Below are 21,341 nucleotides of genomic sequence, written 5' to 3'. Positions count from 1 at the left end.
TCTATCAGTAGCGGTGGCTCAATCACAGGCAGCAGCGAGGTCTGTAGCAGGTCCAGAGATCCTTTGGGAAATGTGCTCTGTTTCGACTACAGCACAGGTATTGTGTTTTTTGCTATGGGGCTGGAGAATACACAAACTGGAGCCTCCAGGGCTTAAGGAAGGTGCCTGCAATTCAGAAGACCTTGGTCACTTTGCAAGGGAGGAGTGGTGATGCTGAGGATTCCTCAATGACCTTGTCATGCCCCACTGGAGGGGGGGAATGCCCTACGCCTTGAATCTGACACCTCACATTAGGCTTCACTAATTAGCACCAGCAAAGCCCTCACTGATCGTCACTGAGAAGGCCAGAGGAAAAGAGATTTAACAGGTGTGTCCCAGTTGTGTTCACAGATCCAGGATCAGGGCAGAGGCTAAACATATAGATGCAAACCCTACCCCAGAGAGATGGCCAAAGAAGAGACAGACTTGGCCTAATACCCAAGGGTCTTTTCCTCCTTCAGGTAAAGAATTCAGGGCTACAGACCTGCCCCGGGGAGGAAGTCACTTCCTTCATCTCACCAGTCAAGTCTGCTATTGCAGCATTACCACCCCAGGCCAAAGAGAAGCCAACGACAAGTCAAAGTGAGCACCCGTCTCTTGGAGTTGCAACGGTTCCTCTGGAAACACCGGACTCCCCACAACACCCAAACACCAGACCCCAGCTCGGGGAGCCCGTGGCTTCCCCGTGACTCAGCAAGCCGCTATTTTCATGCTGGCTCAGGCTGTGTGACATGGTTTACATTGCGACTGAATACTGGTGGGTGGATGTTTCCCCCCCGCTTTGTAATGTTAGGAGGATCAGGAAGTCACGAGTCGTCTTTCTTTCTCTCCAGCTGAAGTCTATATTCACATAATTAGTGCTGTATGAATCCAATGCAAGCCAAGCCTCATAACAAAGAGACCAGATTTCAGCTGCCTGCCTGCAATCCTGGCAGAGAGAAACAGAGGAAGTGGGGAATGCTCCACAGCCAGAAACTTTGCGCTTCTCAGCTATTGCACCCCATGCAAAGCCTCCGGGAAGTCAGCAGCGGGGGCAGAATTCAGGATTCATTGAGACAAACCTTTACTGCCTGTGGGTCTTGGAGAATCCCCATTTGCTTCAGCAGCATTGGCACTTACATCTAGGATAGAAAATTGCTTGCAACGAAATCAGATAAGCCTCCGCTGTCTTCAGTGCTGGGGTTTCACTATATCAGTGACTTCTCAAACTTTGTAGACTCAAGGCACCTCTTGTTAGACTCTGGAAAGTCTCAGCTCTTCGCTTTCACTACAGAAAAACAACAGAGCAACTCTTCTGTTGCAAAGGACTCAGAAAGATCAAAACGGGCCAGCATGTGTTTTACACTATGAAATCTCTGGGCTTATCATGAGAATGGTGTAGATGCTGGCTCATCTCACAACTCTAATATTGTACAGTGCTCTTAAAAAGATGTCATTGCACCCCAGGGTGTCACAGCACCCTAGTTGAGATTCACGGCACTACAGTCAAAAGGCAACAAATTCCAGCCCAGGTCACAAATGGGGATGACAACCTAATCTAGTCCCCATTATTTCACAAAACCATGCCCCTGCATATAATCTTCTATAACTTCCAGAGTGCAGTCCCCCTCCAGAATATGGCACTGAACACAAAAGTCCCAAGTCTCAAAACTGCTCCAAAGCTGGGATCCAGGAACTGCCAGTCAATACAATTCCATAGGAGGGAAACTTAGGAGACTTTACAAGTTTGCTTTTTAATAGGTTAGAAAATTACACACACACAAAATAAAAGCACAGCAGGATAAATGTTACACAGACAGAAAAGATGGTATGTGAGCATGTCTTTACAGAGTATAGCGTCATGCTTACTGAGCCAAGGCTGCCCAAGCAACCTTCACCTCTGCAGACTGGTTTGGAGAGGGCTTAAGGACAATAAAGTTCTCCCTCAGATCCACTAGCTAGACCAGCTTTTAATGAGATGCTTCAAGAAAATAGCCAACCAAAAACAGTCAAAGAGATGACTAGCGTGGGTCATATATTATGGATTATACATGCACCATTTTGATCTATATAGCCATTGAAATTATTTGGAAGCATCTAACTGCACAGAGATAGTCTACAAGATGTAATGCTCCCCGCCACAGCCTCAGCATTACTTAAACCTAGTTGTTGTAGCTTGACTGGGGGGTTGGGGTGGGGACAGGAATTGTTTCTTCCTACATATACAGCAGCCTGCACAATGGCTCTTACAATGTGGTGGTGCATTGGGCTCTGCCCCAGTGTCCACAATTCATCAATGACTTGTAGTACAACAGCTCCTAAGCAACATCTTTGCAAAAAATACACACAAAAAATTCCCTGCCAGGGGCTCATAGCCTATATAGAGAGTAAGAAGGGGGAAACAGGCACAAAGACCCAATGTCACCCAACCAGGTGTCCTGATTCCCAATCTAGCGCCAGAGCCACTAGACTCCTCTCCTGCTTTTGTATTTCATAGCTGTGCTCGCACAACACTCTGTGACCGCATGCGTTATAATCCCGTCTGGCGCATTTTAAACACAGGCATCCCAACGGCCCCCAACTCCTACATTCCCAATCCCTGGCATTTGAGCAGCATCAGCATTACACACTTGGACCTCACTTTAAATCCTTCCGTTGTCACTGCTTTCAATTTAGCATCTGAATAGACCCCACCAAGGCATCTGGAAATGACTGGAGTCCAGAGTCCTGATACTGGTGCTCAGGCTGCAGAGCTTCCTTCAACTACTTTGCCCCTAAAGTTTCCTTGGCTTTAAATGCACACTTCCCCACACACACTGACTCGTGCTTGACGCACACAGGTTCCAGCTGCTGCAAGCCACAACTGTAAAAAGCAAATCCCCTCCCTCTCCAGTCCCAAACATCCTCCCTGCAGTTTGAAAATCTGGCCCAACAGGTGCTGAAGAAGCTCAGCACTTGTCAGGACTCAGCCCTGCATTTGCACAGACAGATGTTTGGTGCTATCAACAACCAGTGAAGAGCAACAGCAACCAGGGGACGGTTGCTGCATGTGGGGCCTAATTAGCTAAGTTTAATCACTGCAAAGCCTGAACACTGCGGGATAGGGAGGGATGGAGACACTTCCTCACCTTCTCGAAAGAAGCACATGGAGTCAGGAGCTACTGCTTAAAAAGGGCTTCGAAGATGCACAACACCATATAATTGCCAAGTCCTAAGCAAGAAGACAATTAGTGTGTATTCATCAGCCAATGCCCCCTATCAGCTGCACTCAGAAATACTTAAACTTCCCTTATGAGTCCCCTAGTGATAAGAGATACTATCTGCTGGCTCCGGTCTTAGATCTTCATTTATCCTGCCCTTGCCCTGAAGACCCGAGTGGCCAGGCCACATAAGGGGGTGACAGCTCTGCAGCCAGAGGTGGCCATCTGACAGCAGCTCTGCAGTTCAATTTTCACACATTAGCCCCTGTAAAACTCATGCTTTCTCTCCAAGGTGCTAGGGGTAAAAATCCACTCCGCATCCCTGAACGTAGGACTGCTTCACTGAATACAACTTGGACATGGACGGTGGTCAAGACAGTCTGCATCTAGTGTACCAAGGCCAGACTCACATGCGTGTCTCCCCACAAGTGCAAAATAAAAGTAAAGATAGAAGCACTCCTTCCTCTCTCTCCTGCTCCCACACACCACTGAAGGGACTGCAAAAATAAAGCAGACACAGCCAACAAGCCTGGAATTTATGCAGGAGATGCATCTCTTCTGACGAAAGCGTCACTCTTGCTTGATCTTCCAGCCTTCCAACCCTACAAGTGCCACATGTTGAACAGCTGGATGTTAACAAGGGAAGAAAACAAAAGGAAATGGAGGACTGATAAAAATAAATCAAAGCCACCAGCAGGATTTTCAAAGCGGATACAAGAGCCTGGGTGCTCCATCTTTAGAGGGCCTAATTTCTGGAATATGCTGAGTACCCCCGCTTCTGATAACCAGACCCCAAAAGATGTCTGAAGTTGGAGGTCCCAGGGGGCAAATCGTTTCAACAAACCCTTTTCTGCAAGAGTTATTTTCCAAGATGATCAATGAAAACCATCTAGCATTGGGGACAAGAACAGCTCAAAGACTAAGGGAGAAGGAAAGAAGATTTACTACTTTCAGTCCTCAAGTGTATCGAGGTCCATATCTGTTTGTACAGCATGATCCTGATTGAGGGCTTTGAGCAACAGAACAACTAATGATTTATAACAGAAGGGGCTGAGAGAATAGGTGGGGTTTTTTTCCTTTTTGCAGGCAAACAAAAAAATAATAAGCTCAGATCAAACTGAAATGATTTTTCTCCTCGGCAAAATGCAAAGCTGAACTGTTTTGGTTTGTGTTTAACAAAACCTCCCATTCAGCCCAAACAAAACATCTCTTTTTCCAGGCACTTACAAGGGGAAAAAAGGAAGGAAATGAAGTGCTAGACTCAACAAACTGGAAGAGGTTGGTGTGCTGGGGTGAGGCACTCTGGATGTGTACTGTTGATTGTTATACTTTATATACTTACAGTTTATTGCATATAAATATTGCTTTATATACTTAAATAGTTATCACCATCAAAGCAAAAGAGCGACTGTCCAAGTTTGGTGGCTCAGTTGTTCACTCAAGCGGTGGGACACTCCCGTTCTGGTCTGCGGAGGGCTAATCATTCATGAAAAGCGGAGCAGCATCAATGAGAGGGAATGAGAACGCCCCATCCAAGAGCAGCCTCCGTCCTGGGTGAATTTGGAGAGGAGATGCAGGTTCAAATCCTCTCCAGCAGAGGAAGGAATTAAAGTTGGGTCTCCTGTACCCGTGTTTTGGTTGCAACCCAAAAGTGGGTTGCAAGAGTATATGAAAGGGTTGCAAACAAACTTTAAAAATGGATCAACACACTTTACAAACAGATTCTCCTTTAAAGGAGAAAAACATGGGAAACTCTGGGTCTTCCCTTGCAGGAGGGCAGAGCTCCAGCCTGCGAGGGGCTGCTTGGGGCTCCCCCATGCCCTACACACCCACACACCGGGGGTCTGGGAGTGAGGGGCACTGCATCGGGACTGGCTGTCGATGGGTCCTGGTACAAAAAAAGGTTGAGAACCACTGCCCTGTACCCCAGGTGAGTGCTCCCAAGTAGAAATGGATAAGGCCTCCTCCAGTTTACCAAACTCAGCCTGCCCCCTACCAAAAATCTGCAGCCAAAATGGAGAACAGCAGAATGAATGAATTAGCTGAAATCGGATCAAAAGCAAATTGAGGGCACGGCCGCACCCAACCCTTTCAGCTGATGTACTGTTTGATGAAATACCCATCTCTCCTGGCAGAGGCATCTGCTCTTGAACAAACCAGGGCTTAGCTAGTTAAGTGCAACTAAGCCAGGCTCTCCCCCCCCTCCCCGCTATCAGCTGGTTGCTTGGGGCTTGGGGATAGTCTGACCCAGGGACACAGAGTCGGGTTGAACCCCAGGCTAAGAGCGCTGGCTCACAGAAAGCCTTAAGGAAAACCCCCTGCTGCTTGCCTCAGTCTTTGCTTTCTGCGCTCTTTACTCCCAGCCATCTCACAAATGCTTATAAAAGGCCTGCTCGCTGGAGAATTTCTTTATAGCAAAAAGCCTGAAAGCCCAAGCACAGAAATGTGGGTGGCTAGAGGGCCGCGGGAGGGGGTGGGCGAACAAACCCTGGCAGGTCCCCTCCAGGAACGAGTACTATTGCTGTGAAAGGCAAATTAAAACATGGGAACCATTCGAACTGCGCGAGGAACTGACCTTTAGAGAGACAAGCTCCAGACAATACACATTACAATTTAAAATACGCTCCCTCTTAACTCTGAGCTCACGAACGGCCAGATTTTTCCAGGCTCAGGAATAAGCAGTTGCTGTAATAACCTTCTCCAGCAACAGTGAGGCCCTGAAAGAGGCTAATTACAGGTGGCGAAGTGAGACGTCCAGGCAGACAGCATGGGCAGGAATGGGACAGACACACACAAAACAGCATCTGGAGACTCCTTGCTTACTACAGTATGGGATGTTTTGTCCAACCTGCTTTACAAGGAGGAAAAAAACACCCAATAAAGCTGCGATTCAGAGGGTTTCTGTGCCAGCTTCAGCTTGTGCAAGTTTCTAAGGAATGCCATTCCTCCATGGCAGGAGCGCGGTGCTTGCCGTGCCCTTGTGCAGCTTGCAAAGAGGGTGGAAAGCATCTGCTGGCTCCTCTCGCAGGAAGCAGCACCTGGAGGCAAGGGGAAAAGCAGTGCTGGATGGGTGGGAGGGGAGTAGGGGGGATCTTGGCTGACCCTACCTGATGCCTCCGCCAGCTGAGGCAGGAGGAAAAGGCACAGCCTGAGGTATGGGGCTGGCACAGGCTGCTTCCCCTCCCAGAGCAGCCGTGCGGGTGGAAATCAAGAGACCAGATTGTCACTGAGTCACAAGCCGTTTTCTGATCTGCTCCTGGCTTACATCAACTTGCTGCTGCCCTTTACGTGGGGGCTTCTGGCAGTGCCGATAGTCCAGGCCCAAGAAGCAGCGGAGGGCATAGAAACTTGGGAGCACACCCCTCCTTATCCCACTCCCCAGCATGGTAATGCCAGGTGTGCCTGAAACGAATGCCCTGAATTACACTGCTCTCTGAAAGCCTGTACTACAAGGGAGACAGGCAGGGAACAGGTCCCAAAACCACTGCATGGATCAAGACTTCCAAGTTTTCCCATTCTGTCCAAAATGTTTCTTTGCTGGCGTCAGAGCCCCGAGCACCAGGCTGGGAGCTGCTGCTCCCCAACAAGGGGTAAGTCCAGAAGAGTTGGACATTTCACCTGCCTGTCCCCCATCGGGCACGCCACTGGGATGTGGGGACCCGAGGAAGGATTTCTTACATGTGAAAGCTTGTCTAACTTATCCCAGCTACATAGTTGATCCGATAAAAGATACCACCCCAAGGAGAGTGTGAGCCCCAATTTCAAGGAGAGGGAAGCAAGGCAAGGGTTGAACCCTACATCTTCCACAACCCAGCTGGAAGCCCTGGCCGGAGGGTGACAACTAGCTTGAGGTCTCTGGATCCAAGCAGAGGTTTCCCCAAACTGAGGAAGGAAAAGAAATATGTCTTCAACCCAAGGAGCCCAACCTGGGGCAGCTGGGAAGGAGACGCTGCCTTGTAGCCGGCTCCTGCAGAAATCGGTGCACAGCTGAGGCCCTGCAATGTGCAGAGGACAGCTCAAGATGGCAGAAGTCACAGGATCCAGGCCGGGGCTGGAGCAGCAGCCTGGACCCGCTGCAGCCCTGGCTCCCGGCCCTGCTCCCAGCCGCTCTGCTACAGAGGGCATGGGAGGGAAGGTGGCTGGCCCCAGGGATGGGCACTGCTGCTGGCCCAGGGTGCTGCAGGCAGGCAGCAGTTTGCAGTGTCTTGGCCAAGTCCCCTGGGTGAGCCAGGAGGAGGCAGCCCAGCCTTAGCAATGGATTTTGCAGCCCAAGCCCCCTCCTGAATAGACCCCATGCCTCAGTTTCCCTGCCACTAACAATGTGCATGGCACTCCTCCACACACAGGACCTGCCAGGGAAGAGATTGCATAGGGGCAGCCTATGAGGATCTCCCCACCCACCCTGAAAGTGCCAGCACTTGCCCAGCCCTGGTAAGCCCCTAACCAGCCGGGACACACGTCTCCCCACAGCCCCCGCGTTGTGGGAGAGCCCGAAGCCCAAGTGCCAGGTGCAGCAACCCAGCCGTAACAATGCAGCAGGCACAGCCACAGCAGCCCAAGGGATCACCCCGCAGGAGCCACCCAAGCAGGCTGCCAGAGCCAGGAAAAGAGCAATCTCAATTAAAAAGGCAAGTCCAGCCTGGACCTGATCTGCAGCCAGGGTCAGGGATCCAGCAGGGTACCCCACTTCCCATGTGTCCTCTGGGGACAGCTCTGCAGGCAGCAGAGCAGAGCATCCCCCAGGCCAAGATGTCATGATGTCCAGTACTGATCGGACCTTGCTCTTCTTCACTGCAGCAATGTGTCAGGGGGTGGGAGAGGGGTCCCGTTGCTCCAGCTCACACTAGGCGATGCTCCCTTCCCACCTGCTGGATGGAGACCCAGCTCCAGAAACTTCCTCCTCCTAAGGACCCCACAATTTCAGCCCTACAAAGAAGGGGGACACATGGCCAAAGGCTCCGATGCGCCCAGGAGAATGGCAGGGGAAAACAGAATAAGGACACACTGAAGGCAGACCTCAAGAAAACAGATGCCGACACCAAGAACTGGGACGAGCTGGCTGCCAACCAACTCCAGTGGTGCTGCAGCCTCAACCAAGCAGCAGTCCCTTTCAAGGTAAAGTGGAAGCACAGAAGAGAGGGTGGAGGAAGGAAAAGGAGAGGGATGAGAGGCATCCCAGCCTATGACCTTCTCTCCCCTGTGGAAAAATCTACAACTTTTGTGGACAGGTCTGTGACTCTTAAGTCACCTCCAGACCCATCTGTGAGCAGTGCTGGAGACCACCCTCTAACACAAGGAGTGTGGGGCTTGTTGGTCTAGGGGTATGATTCTTGCTTCGGGGGTGAGAGGTCCTGGGTTCAGATCCCAGATGAGCTCTTTACAGCTAGCAGGAGCAAGAGGTATCTGGGAGCTTCTGGGGAACATCTGTTAGGGACCTGATGCAGCACTCAAGGGTTCTGGGCACTTTTTGCCTCCATGCTTTTACTGTCAGTCTCCAGTCTGGAATAAACTCCCCCCAGAAATACCGCAAGCACCTGCTCAGGATACCTTTAACAAATGCTTGGATTCTTATCTTGCTGGGGTGATCTGGCCCCAGCCGACTCCTGCCCCTTGGGCAGGGGGGCTGGACACAGTGACCTCGCAAGGTCCCTTCTAGCCCTAATATCTATGAATCTATGCATGTAATGAAGATGTTAACTGACAGATTCATGTGAGGCTGGGGCAGCACTTTAATAGCCCCAGTCCCTCCCTCAGTCCTGGGGGAGAAAATCAGAGCTGCCAGCAGCAGGTACATCATGCTGTGCGTCACCGGAGCCAGGATCGCAGGCTGGGACCAGACAGAGCCTTGACATGGGGTAGCCCCTGCCTGCCAGGCTCAGGCCCAGGCTCTTGATAAAGCCTCAGGTGGCTTTTGCACCCCATCAGTCCCAGGCAGGGTGGAGGAGCAGGTGCATCATTCCCACAGAAGCACCCACGGCAGCAGGAAAAGCCCATCCTAGCATTGCACCCGTAGGCCCGGGCAGCAAGACTGACCCCATGCCAGACAGGCTCCAAAGCTGGAGATCACAGCCCAGGTCCCACTGATCACTGCCCATGGGCAGATCTAGGATTTTGATAGTGAGGGGTGCCGATGGCGAAGTGCAGCATTACACACAACACGACACACATTTTTCCCCAGTTAAAAATAAACTAGAAGCTTTACTAACACACTAGAGGCCTGGGGCTGGATTATGCAATATAAGATTGATGGGAAAGCAAATATAACTTCATTGGAATGAGTTTAAGACAATCTGCGGGGCTGTGACGTAGGAGCTGTATTATCTGGAGCAGCTAACAGACAGCAGAATGGCAGAACAAAGCTTGATGGTTGGAGCATCAGCCATTAAAAAGGAGAGGGTTGATAACACCTGTGGAGTGAAGAGTTTAGAAGGGACCAGGTAGATGACAATGAGCCATGCAGTCAAGCGACTCCCTCAGCAGGACCTGACTACAAATGCTGCTGCCACAGCCAGGCATCTGGGTTTAAACTGTGTGTGGAGCAGGAATCAAATGTACCAGTGCAACCCCCTGGATCTGGTCCGGTCTCACCCCAGCCAGACCTGCCATTGCTCTTGCCCACCCAGGACAAGGGGCAGCCACACAGTGCTGCAGAGGGGCCGGAAACCCCACTGCTGCCCCCAGGGTACATCCAGCAGGCACTGCTGGAGCTAGAGAGGGACAAGCCTGCCCTGATCACGGGCTCACAGTGCCCCAAGTGCCCCGGCCAGCACTAGGGGCAGGGAAGGGCAGTGGGACCGGCTTCCCACTGCCGAGTTAACCTTTCCCTGGCACAGCCAGCAGCAGGGCCTCCCAAAAGTCCCCTCAACCAGGCCTGGGCATGAGGCTGAAATTGGCTCCTTGTTCCTAGTTCCTTACTATTTACACACTGAGAGGCTGCTAGCAATGAATTGGACGTGCCAAAATGTGGGATGGTTCATCCAAAATGTATAGTTACTAATATAAACCTGATATGATGTCACATAGCAAGAACATTGTCCTGAATAAGGAGCTGGGGTTGGATGGCAAAATTGGGCTTGGGTCACCCCAAACTACAAATCTTTGTGACTAGGGGACTTTCTTGAAGAGGCCTGGACAGGCCCCTACCTAACCCCAAGCTTGGCGTGAGTGCCACCCTGCCCACAGACAGCCTCCCAGCCCTGCGTACTATGTGCCTAGCACCAAATAAGGAGCTGAGTTTGGGCTGAGATTATAGGGCCTGCATCAGTGATGCTGGCAGCCAACTCTCCAACATCAAATGCTCTAAAAAACCTGGGGAGGGCCCCACACCAAATTCACTGTGGAAATGGAAAAGTATCATCAAATCCTCCCCAGACCTATTTCAGGAAAAACTACTTCCACTTATCCCCCACCCCAGAAACTTTCTACGTGATCCCAAAGATCCACACTCAGGGTAGACCCATAACATCCAGCAGTGGTACCCTCACTGAAGAGCTATCAGGATTCATAGACACTGTCCTAAAACTACTTGTCACCCAAGGGGCGCGTTTTGCTTCCTCAGCCGAATCCAGTACATCAGCCACATCCCTGAAAACTGCAACCATGGATGTCACCAGCCCGTACACTCATACCCCACACCAGGAAGGCACAGCTGCCTGAAAGATACTTTCAAGAATAGGGAGCAGACTCCAACATGTTGTACAAATCATTCACTTCATCATCCTCACCCACGATTTCACTTTCTACAATTGTCACATCCTCCAAACTGAGGGCACTGCACTGGATGCAAAGATGGCCCTTCAATATGCCAACCTCTTCATGAGCCACCTGGAGAAAACAATTGTAGAAACTTGCACCAAACCTGCACTATACCTGCATTACAGAGATTAGATTTTCATTATCCAGACTGAGCACCTGGACTCACTTACTGACTCAAACCCATGGTTTTAACAACTATCACCCCTCAACTTTTCTCTGAAATACTCCAACACTGATATCAACTTTCCAGATACCACAATCTATAGCCAGGATGACACTCCACAAAGCACTATATATGGAAAACCCACAAACCACCATACCTATGTCCACAAGACCAGCAATCATCCCAAACACACCCCAAAAAGCTGTTATGTACAGCCAGGCCTGCAGATACCACCACAGCTGCTTCTGCACCCCCTTGTTGAAATCCTGGATCCGCCCCTGGAAGAAGGCACACAACAGAGTACTTAAAAGCCTCTTGTTCTGTAGGAAGCACAGGATCCACATCCAAATTCAATACCCAAGACAAAATCTTAGGTTTCCCCAGGACAAAAGGAACACAGATGTTGGTTGCCCTGTCCTCCTCAGAGGGGCAGAGTCAAAATCAACCAAAGATAGTTGACGTTCACCAATATGCGCACCATCGATAACCGTTTACATAGTCACTTCATATTTTAAAAATATCAGGCAGTAAACACTGAATTCGTTTGCTTCAAAGAAGAGATGAAGTACTTCAGTGTAGTCGCTGAGCGACATGGGCAGACGTGGTTCTTTGGGTCGAGGGGATATCTTTTATTAGCCCATCTAAATAGTTGGGAAAATTGTCCTTTGCAAGCTTTCAGGCACTAACGCTCTTCTTCAGTCTCCAAGTGAGGCATTTAGCAGCAGCAGCAGAGGTGAAGGGAAATGGCAGTGGCTGACAATTTCAAAACTTCACAGGAAGAAGCAGGTGAGATTGCAATGGAAGTAAGGAAGAAATGGTGACATCTCTCCTCTCCAACCTCTACAGCAGGGGTGTCAAAGTCAACTGGCCCCACAGGTTGGGTGAGAGGCACAGGACCAGTCCATGGGCTGGATGAATGGCATGAAGCTGGACCTGCCAGCCAGTTTTGGCCCATGGATCCTCCAGACGTATGCCAAATCCAGCATGAGGTGCCTGCTCCGACTAGTCTGGGACCTGCACAACACACAGCACCCTCCCCAGCTGCTGTATGCAGCACAGGTCCCAGACCAGCTGGAGTAGGTGCTATGTGCTGTGCACGTCCTGGACCAGCCAGGGTAGGTACCAGTGCGGCATGAACCCAAACTGGCTGGGCCGGGCTGGGCTGGGTACTGTATGCAGTACAGATCGCTCGCTGGACAGAGCGAGTGCCACCTGCAGCGTGGGTCCCAAGGCAGGCACCTCATTTGGCACATGTCCTGGACTGGCCAGGGTGGGTAGTGCATATGGTCCTAATCCAGGGTGCACCATTTGTGGCATGAGACCCAGGGACAGCAATGGGGGACAGAGGAGGAGGCTGCCCCCAGGACTCTCTACAACAGGGCAGGGCTCTACCTGCTCTAACCCTAAACACAACACTTCCTGCCAAAAAAAGAACAAGGAAATGACATCAGGAACCATGTGTGTGTGGCAGGTACAGGCTTGAATACATTTAAATAAATGATCAGCATTTTACCTTAAAACTGTACCCAAACAAAGTAGAAGAAAATAATCCCAAATGGCTAAGGCTATATATATTCACATATGCTCATCGTGGAAAGCTGTGACAGGTGCTTCTCCAAAATCCCTCATACTGGCTCAAGTCCTGTCTGATTGTTTCATGTTTAATAAGGAATGCCAACAAAGAAAATGAACTAACTTGGATCCCTGTTCAGCGCAGGTGGGAGCCGGTGGGGGAGGCTGTCAGCTAGCAAATGCCGCTCAAAAGCCTGACCCAGCTTTCTCAGGAGAGTCTCCCAATGGCAGAGACATGTGGTTTGGGGTGATCCAAAGTGGATTTTGCCCCATAATCCCAGCCCAAACTCAGCTCCTTATTTGACAGTGTACATAGCACACCGGTGGGGAACTTGGGGGAGGACATCAACTGGCAGGATGGCACTCGAAAACTGAGCTTCAGATCAGACAGAGGACTGGCCAGTCTTCCTCAGAAAAGCCCCCTGGTCACAGAGACATGGTCAGGGCACATTGTGCCCCATAATCCCAGCCCAATTCAGGCCCTCATTCAGGACAAGATACCGACTATGAGATGTAATATTACAATATTCATAATAAATACATATTTGGGTTGAAATACCCAACTCCTTGGCACATCCAAGTCATTGCTAACAGCCACCCAATGCATAAGAGTAACCGTGCAAAAGGAAACGGGAACGACGAACTGGTAACAGGGAATAAGGAACCAAGTTCAGCTCTGAGCCGGGTCTCGCTCCCAGCTTCCAGCAAAGCCAGCCCTGTGGGAGCCCACATAGCCTCAAGGAAGGAAGGCATTTTCCCAGCACCCATAGCAAAGCAAGAGATGCAGCTTGCAGCAGAGGCACCAGCCTCTCACCTGCCCCCATAGAGAGGGCTCCAGGGCTGGAGGAGAGCTGCCTGCTGCCTAACAAGCCAGGATCGCCCCAAGGTCTGAGCTCCAACCTGCAGCTGTGGGGACACAAAGCACCACCCAACACCCAGAGCTGGGAGCAAGGGGTGGTGGGGCAGCATGGGGCCAGGAGCCCTGCTTGCCCCCCATTGCTCCAGCTGCGGGAAGATGCCCTTTTGGACTCCCAGCAGCAGATCAGAAAGCCCCAGCAATTAGCAGGTAGGACTAGAAAAGCAATTAGCTCAACACCCCCGCCATCACTACTGGAGGGGAGGGGGTCGGCAGATGGGGTCAGGCCAGGCTAGGCTGGGCCAGGCGGGGGCTGCAGGCACAGAGCTGCCTTCTCTCCACATTGCACAGGGATGGCATCTTGGAGGGTTTCCATAGTAACGCATCGCCATGGCAGCCAGGCGCCTCATCCTGCCTGCTCCCGGTCCCTGCCAGAGGAACCGGCCCTGCAAGCCCAGGGAAGCCGGGCATGGGCTCTCCCCACCTCAGCTCGGGCCTCTCCAAGCCATCTGCAGCCAACAGGTGGCTGGGAAGCTGCCGGGATTGCAGCCAGGTGGGGGCCGAGCCTCAGCCCAGCCCCGTGTAACAGGAGCCCGTGTCCGACGCACCTGCAGCCACCAGCACCTGCCCCAGAGTGGGCACCGGGGGCAGGAGGGACTTGAACCTGCAACCTTACCCCCACCCTGCATCCCTTAGCAGATTTAGTCCAGAAAGGGGCAGCCACCCCTGAAGATCCGTGCCCAGGATCGCTCAGAAAGGACTGGGTGGCTGCCCTGAAGGCTGGAGGGTGGCAGCTGTGGTGGGTGCCGTGGGGGGGGAGAAGGAAAAGAGGGGCAGTGGCCTGATCCACAGACGCAGCCCCCATGAGGATGTGAATGCAAAGTGAAATGCCACCCTCCGCTGCCCCGTGCCTCAGTTTCCCCACCTGTGCGACATGAGTGGGAATGCAGACCCAAGGCCACTCCCTGGGAGACTGCCAACCTGTTCCCCACGGCCACCTGGGCAGTGCTTGCAGAGCCACACGCCACTGCTGAAAGCTCAGTGCTTGCCCTGCACACAGGGAAAGGGCCCGAGCAGCTGCTTCCTGACACTCAGAGGGACGGGGAGCGTGTGTGACAGCAGTGCCCATCCCAGCCATTGCACTACAGCACAGGAATGATCAACCAGAGTGCCCCGAGATCCTCCCCAGGATGACGCATGGCACCATACGCTGTTAGTACGGTTAGATGTACCAACGCACTGCACAAGATAAACCCAGAGGTTTCAAACAGCAATCCACAGCATTAAAAGCCTTCTGCCCTGTCCTGGTCTTTCTGAATTGTTTGCAACCAAAGAACTGCTCTAGTATTTTTCTGCAATCAGAAAACAAGCGAAGGATGAGAGCTGGTATCTTCCCAAGGGGCGCCTCGAGTCTAACGAGAGGGGTGCTGAGAAGCACTGCCGTAGCATTGCTTCAGCAAGACTCACTGGTGGGTCCCCCCCCTTCCCCATACACATGTCAAGAGGAACCAGAGGAGTGAATAGAGAGCTGGGAACAGATACTACCTTAATTGAAAGCAAGTCCAAAAATAGCATGGGGGAAAGAGCTAGTCCCCATAGCAGAGTTTAGATGATGAAAAAGCCACTTCCAAAGAAAACTGGGTAACAGTTTCTGACAGCCTCGACAAACACTGCAGTCCTCACTGCCTCTGCTCTTTCAATCCTGGTCCCACACTCTTCTCCTCTGCCCAGACTTTGGTCTGGAGTCACAAGCCTGTCCCTCTTCATGTTCTCCCACCAAAAACTGTCTTTCCTCGTCCCCCTCAAGCCAGGTGAGAAAAGAGAAATGGCTTGGCAACAGGGAAAACAAAGTCCAAATGAAAGGTTCAGATGAAATCAGTTCCCGGCAGGCACCTTCTCCATTTTCTCCATTTCTTATTAATTCATGGTGCCTGTCAGCATTAATAAAGCACTTTTGACCTATGGAGCTCCATGTGTTTTTCAAGCATCTCCGCCCACATTTTAAAGATGGAGAAACTGAGGCACGGAGCAGTGAACTGACTCCTCTGAAGCCACCCCAAAAAGTGGATGGCGGATCAGAGTCTCCTTTTGATAACGCTCTGGATCAAGCAGCAAAAGAAAACTAAGCTGCATTGTACCCCCGGTGCTTGTTATTTCACTGACAGCCACTTGGAACAGGATAAACCTCTCAGACTCCTAATTGAGTTTTTCTTTCTGTGGCTGCACTATGGACAAGTCCCTGGTCAGGAGTTGGGGGGGGTGGGGAACAGAAAAAAAACTACAATCAAATATACTCAGACCGACCACAAGCCCATGCAGCGACTCTACAAAGCCTGCATCAGCTTCCCAGAAAAACCCGCTTCCCTTCAAAAAGAGGTGGGGGGGGGGGAAACGTTTATAGAAAAAATGAAGTGGCAATTTCCCAGTTCAGCTGGGGATCAATACGTGGGCTGGTCATGGTTTTGATTTCAAAGGGGCTATGCTCGTCGTGCGAGAGCCCAGACTGACAGAACTCCAGTGCTTGACTTATGATTACTTCATCTCGGCAAGATATTTTTAATTTAAATCTCGCCGCAGTTGGGTAGGGAATCATCCGGGATTTGATTTACTGCTAATTCATTGCTCCGATTCCTATAATTCTAAGCTCAGTCACCAAACAGTTTAATGCTGATAGAATCACCGGCGCGGTTCTTTATGAATGAGCATCAGGGGAATTTTGTTAGTAAGTGCATGTTAGCAACTGTTATTCACTTCGGAAGGAGTAAAGGGGGAAAAAAAGCCATATGTATATATGCAGCATCCTTGGTTCAGGTAGCGCAGCTTGCTCCAAAACTGAGAAATACACGGTGTCACTCAGTGATTGTAAAACCAAACAGTTCTAGGATTAAATGCCGTGTTTCCCCATCTTTCCTCCCGGATGATACTTCATGCTCAGGTGAAATCAAAAGCCCGTTCTCCGAGTGGCTCATTTTGCAAACATTTACATGCACTGGATGCCGCATTGTCTTGGAGTGTTCATCTAGCATAAAGATTTATTCCCCTGGTCCTTGTACCTCACATGAGCAATAAGGACAGGAAGAAAAGTGCGCGAGAATATTTCATGCAAATACATTTAATGGAATTACTGATTCCATATTATCTGCGTTAGAGCCACACATTCACCCTGTCAGGAGGGCAAGGCACAGTTCTCGAGCCAGTCGCCTTGTATTAATTTATAGCGTGGTGTCTCAGTGGGAAAACGCAGGCAGACCACTCAGGCACGAGCAGATAGGGCTGGAAGGGAAGTTCGAAATCCAGCACTGAAGCTGGGAGAGAATAGCAGGCAACCGAATCTCTCCCGTCTAGGTCCCCCGTTTGAATCCAGCCTGAATCAGCAGCAGCTATGCCTTATTACCCACACATGGGGAATCTCAGCTGGTTTCCTATTTTCACCACATCAATCACTGACATCGACACTAGGTGGCAGTCGCAACAGGGAGGTTGGGACAAAATGGGTCCTGGACTCTCAAATGACCTCCTGCTTCCTCGAGAAGGTCCCCTCCAGGGCAGCAGTGAGGCCTGGCAGGCAGGCTGGCCCTGCAATTGTTTGCAGAATTGCTCAGGGACCGTTCATCAGCATTAAATTCACCCACGGAACTGGCAGTGCCTGGCTAGGGGTCTACACCCTGGATCCCTCCTCGAGGTCACAGCGGTCCCTACAAAACACACCTCCCATGCACTCTCCTTGCCTGCTGGAACATCAGATGCTCCCCAGAGAGGTTTGCTCACACACAGACTCGTTGCCAACTTTCAGAGAGAAGATCTTGTTAGCACTCAGGCCCTTTGACAAGTTTGTCCAGGAGGCTGGACAAGTTGACCTGCAAGGTCACTTCCAGCCCTTTGGAGCATCCTAGTTGCTGCTAGACTGGATGAACAACTGAATACAATTGGTGATTTGGATTCCCCAAGTTGGAGGGGGTGTTGTTGGTCTTGCAAGGATGCCAACAAGCAAAGGCTAAGCCAAGCAGACATAGCCTGTGCACAGATTAGGAGCTAGGACAGCTACAACACCCTAGCGGTACCAAGCAAAAGGGAGAGAGAGAGAGAGAGACTTTGGCCAAGGGGACCGCTGCAGTAGATACCCATCAGCAGCTGCCTTGGACTTTGCCCCTGCATTTTCCAAAGCTGTTGCAAAGTTTGTTGTCACATTTTTAAAGAGGAGGGGGGAACAGAGGCAGAGAAAGAAACAACTCACCCAGGATCAGAAAACTCACCCAAGAGTCCTGCAGCAAGTCTGTGGCTGTCTGAGAAGACCACTATTACTCCTCATCACCCGGTCCCTCACTTGAACCCCAAGCTTAGGCTTTCCTTGCCTCAAGGCATTCGCTTGCCACACTTAACCATCGGTTTTCTCAGCTTCTCCTTTTTTTAAATGGGATTTTGCAAGACTGTAATCCTGGTCATGACCGGCAGCAAGACAGAAGAGCTGGGTCCAGCTACAGACGTAACACTGGCCCACGCTAACTTGTATTAGAAACTCCCACTGGATAGAGATGGGAGCTGAACTGGGCTCTTTACCACTCTGTGCCTCGGTTTGCCCACCTGTAAAATGGGAATAATGCTTCTTTCTCACTGCTCTGGAGAGCTTTGAGGTCTTTGGATGAAGATACCCATCTTCTGCAGGTTTCACTCTTTTTCCATGCTCGAGCTCACATGAGCTAATGTGCTTTAAACTCCTAACTGCATGCTTGTCAGCCAGCAGTAAGATAGCACTTAGCAAGTATAAGCTGCAACCACCTTCAGGCTTCCTTTGCAGACAGGGAGCCTTATTCAGACCGATGTTTGGAGGGGGTATTGAGTGGGTCATTCATATTTGGAAGATGTCCCCAACTCCACATAAAGAAGAACTGGAAATAGCCCTTTGCCCTGTTCGTCTTGCCCCCAGAGGCACCAGTCAGCCTGTGCTTCATCAATAATAGGCCCTATAAGGCATTATAATGACAACCACACCTACGACTACTCATGCAGGTCCAAGGGTAGACCGCTGAATAGGATTTGGGGCTGGGACATGGGAGGCCCACGTGTAGTTCCCAGCACAACCAGACTCTAGGTGCCCTTGTAGCTCAGGCTGTATTAATCAAACGGTTGTAACACATCCCTACGTTTCAAGAACGTTGAGATGATAAAATCCATTCATAGCTGTGAGGCCCTCAGGTGCTATGGTAACAAAAGCCCTATTAGTACACACAAAAGTGATGCAAATTCTCTTCAAAATATCTGTATAAGACTCCGATCCGCAAAGCCTGGTACCACTGACCCCAGAACCGAATAATACCCCGATGCCACGCAACACTGACATGCAAGCCCGGCGCGCAGAAACCTTCAGTGACAACACAAGCGGCAGATTGCTAAAGAGCTTTTCAATCTCCCTGCCAAGCAAGGCGTGGATTTGAAAGCAGCACTAACCCTAAACACACCGTGCTACAACGCGTTCACAGCTCACTCGCATCCCAGGCTCTCAGGAAGCTTTAGGACCCCCGGGAAAGCACACAGTAGCATGCCCATTTGAAGACAAGGAAATTGGGGTGGGGGGGGATAGACGTGGCTCGTTAAAGGAGTCCCACAAGAGAAATCCCGAGTCCCGGCTCTCAGTCATGAAGCTGGAAGACTCCTGGCCCAGCCAAGACCATTGAAAGTGAAGGCCTCCACCTTAATTATGGACCACTGAAAACAACCCATTATAACTCAGCAGCCAGAGTCCTCCTGGGAGTGTCTGCTTGGCTGCCTGCCTTGCCTCACCACTTGCAGAGCCCCTCATTGCCACGTCTGGGCAGCACCAAGCACAGCATGAGCAGGGACCTGGGGGGAGCTTGGCACGTAGGAAAATAAAGGGAAATATCAGCATTTCCTTTCCCCAATGGAGAGGCTCGGTGCATCTTTCAAGATCCTCTCTAGCACTCACCCCTGCTGTACCAGGGCACTGGGCTGCCTACACGGACCAGACTTAAAAATGGTCTCTGCCACCTAGAAGACAGTTACAATCACGCAGCAAAAGCTTCCAAAAAGCACCGGGATTGATCCTCGGGAGGTATTTTAAAATGCCCGTCTTGGACATAAACACCACTTAAATCTCACAGCTGTCATTTATTTTGCATCCTATTGATTTCTCCGCCGGCCACAAATTTAAGGCAGGACTGAATGGCAGGCTCCGGCTAAAAGCTGCAGCCAGCTCTCCGAGGAAGGTGCTCACTAGACAAAGTTATTTAAAGGCATCCTCGTGTAGCAGGTATTCAGGCCAAGGGGGGGGGAACCCAACAAAAAACCATCAGTTTGGAAATTTTTTCCTTCAAACCCGAACGTGTGAGCAAAGCAGACAGGGAGCACATCTGTTGCACCGTTTGAAGCCCCACTCTGATGAAGCATGCTTTTCTTAAGGGCTCCCAAATTTTATTTTATTTTTTATACAAGAACAGACCATTCAAATAATAACCTAAATGCTGCTCTGATCCCTGAAACCTCGAGGCTATGACTCAGGGAAAAGAGGGGGGGAACCACCTAATCTCCTGCTGAGAGGCACACGTTGTAATTAAAAGGCAAAGACAAGCCACCCCATGCGCCGCTGGTCCCATCCTCTCACGGATTACTGGGGGGGTTTAATGAACGAGACCCGAGCGAAACAGAGGGCAGATCCGGGAGAGAAGGCAGCGCGCTTGATGCCTCCCAAAATATTTGCGGGTGCTAAAATAAGGACCGGGGAGAAGGTGGAGGGTGGGAGCGAGTCGCCTGTCAGCCCCCGCGAAGCCCCCTCGGATGGAGGGGCGGCGAGCGGTGCCCACCCCCGGCCCGCTCGCGTGCCCCCGCGCCCCTCGGCTACCTGCACGAACTTCCAGCGGCGACATCGCCTGCTCTTTGTGGCAGAGGGAAGCCATGAAAAGCAGGTGGATGGCATCCAGCCGCTTTCTGCAGGGGAATAAACCCTGACCGGGGGGAGGGGGGGACCAAAGGAAAGGCTTTTTCTGTCTTTCTTCAATTTTTTGCTCCGGAGGGAAGGGAAAGGGGGCTCTCCCCAGCCGCAACTTCACACAAGCCACGCAGGGCTGTGCGGCTCGCGGGGGCAGGCGGCTTCTCGCTCACCTGGCGGCGAAGCGGAGGCTGCGGGGCGCCCCCACCCGCGGGGCTGCTTCGGGGGCAGGACGCGGTGCAGGGGGGAAAGTTTGGGAGCGGGGCACGGCGGAGTCTTACCTGGCGGCGCCGGGCTGCGGCTGCCGCTTCCCCCGGGCGCTCAGCGCCGGCGCCGCATTGCCGCTGCGGCGGAGCCCGGCCCCGACCCCGGAGCCCGGGCGCGGGGGGCGCTCACTCCGCCATGCCCGGAGCCCGGGGACAAGTTGCCGCCTTCGCCGCCCCTCGCCTCAGCCGCCGCCGCCGCCCGCGCGCTGAGGCGCTGCCAAGTCTGCAACTGCCACCCTGCGCCGCGGCGGCTCGGCTCGGCTCGGCGCGGCGCGGCGCGGCTCGCTGCTGACACCTAGGAGCGCCGCCTCCGCGCCCGCGCCGCCTCCCCCGCTGCCGCCCCTGCCGCCGGGGGGTGGGATGGGACGGGACGCGGCGCCGCGGGACGGGGAGGAGCCCGGCTGAGGCGGCGCCCTCGCCTCAGCCGGGGAGCAGGCCGGCCGCCTCCCGCCGCCCGGGGGGGGAGGGGGAGCGCCCTCCTCTCCGCCGGGCAGCAGGGCTGGGTGCTGAGCCCAGAGGGAGGTTATCGTGATCTCCTCCGTGGACGGGTGCTGAGCCCTGGGCCCAGGCA

The 21,341-nt window shown here is 52.0% G+C and overlaps 1 protein-coding gene across 1 annotated transcript in view; it reads right to left on the bottom strand.

Annotated features, from left to right (window-relative positions):
- Positions 1 to 21,052, bottom strand: part of PLXNA4 (plexin A4) — a 533,592-nt gene extending 512,540 nt beyond the window's left edge. The window contains exon 1 of the mRNA XM_090041550.1: positions 20,786 to 21,052. The gene's annotated coding sequence lies outside the window, so the exon portion shown is untranslated. The remainder of the gene's footprint in view (positions 1 to 20,785) is intronic.
- Between the last annotated feature and the right edge of the window lie 289 nt (positions 21,053 to 21,341).

The sequence above is a fragment of the Crocodylus siamensis genome, chromosome 4 (assembly GCF_052110815.1).
Source record: "Crocodylus siamensis isolate JL-2025a chromosome 4, ASM5211081v1, whole genome shotgun sequence".
In the NCBI taxonomy this organism is placed as follows: domain Eukaryota; kingdom Metazoa; phylum Chordata; order Crocodylia; family Crocodylidae; genus Crocodylus; species Crocodylus siamensis.
The sequence above is the reverse complement of the archived record's forward strand: the minus strand, read 5'-3'. Positions and strand labels throughout refer to the sequence as shown.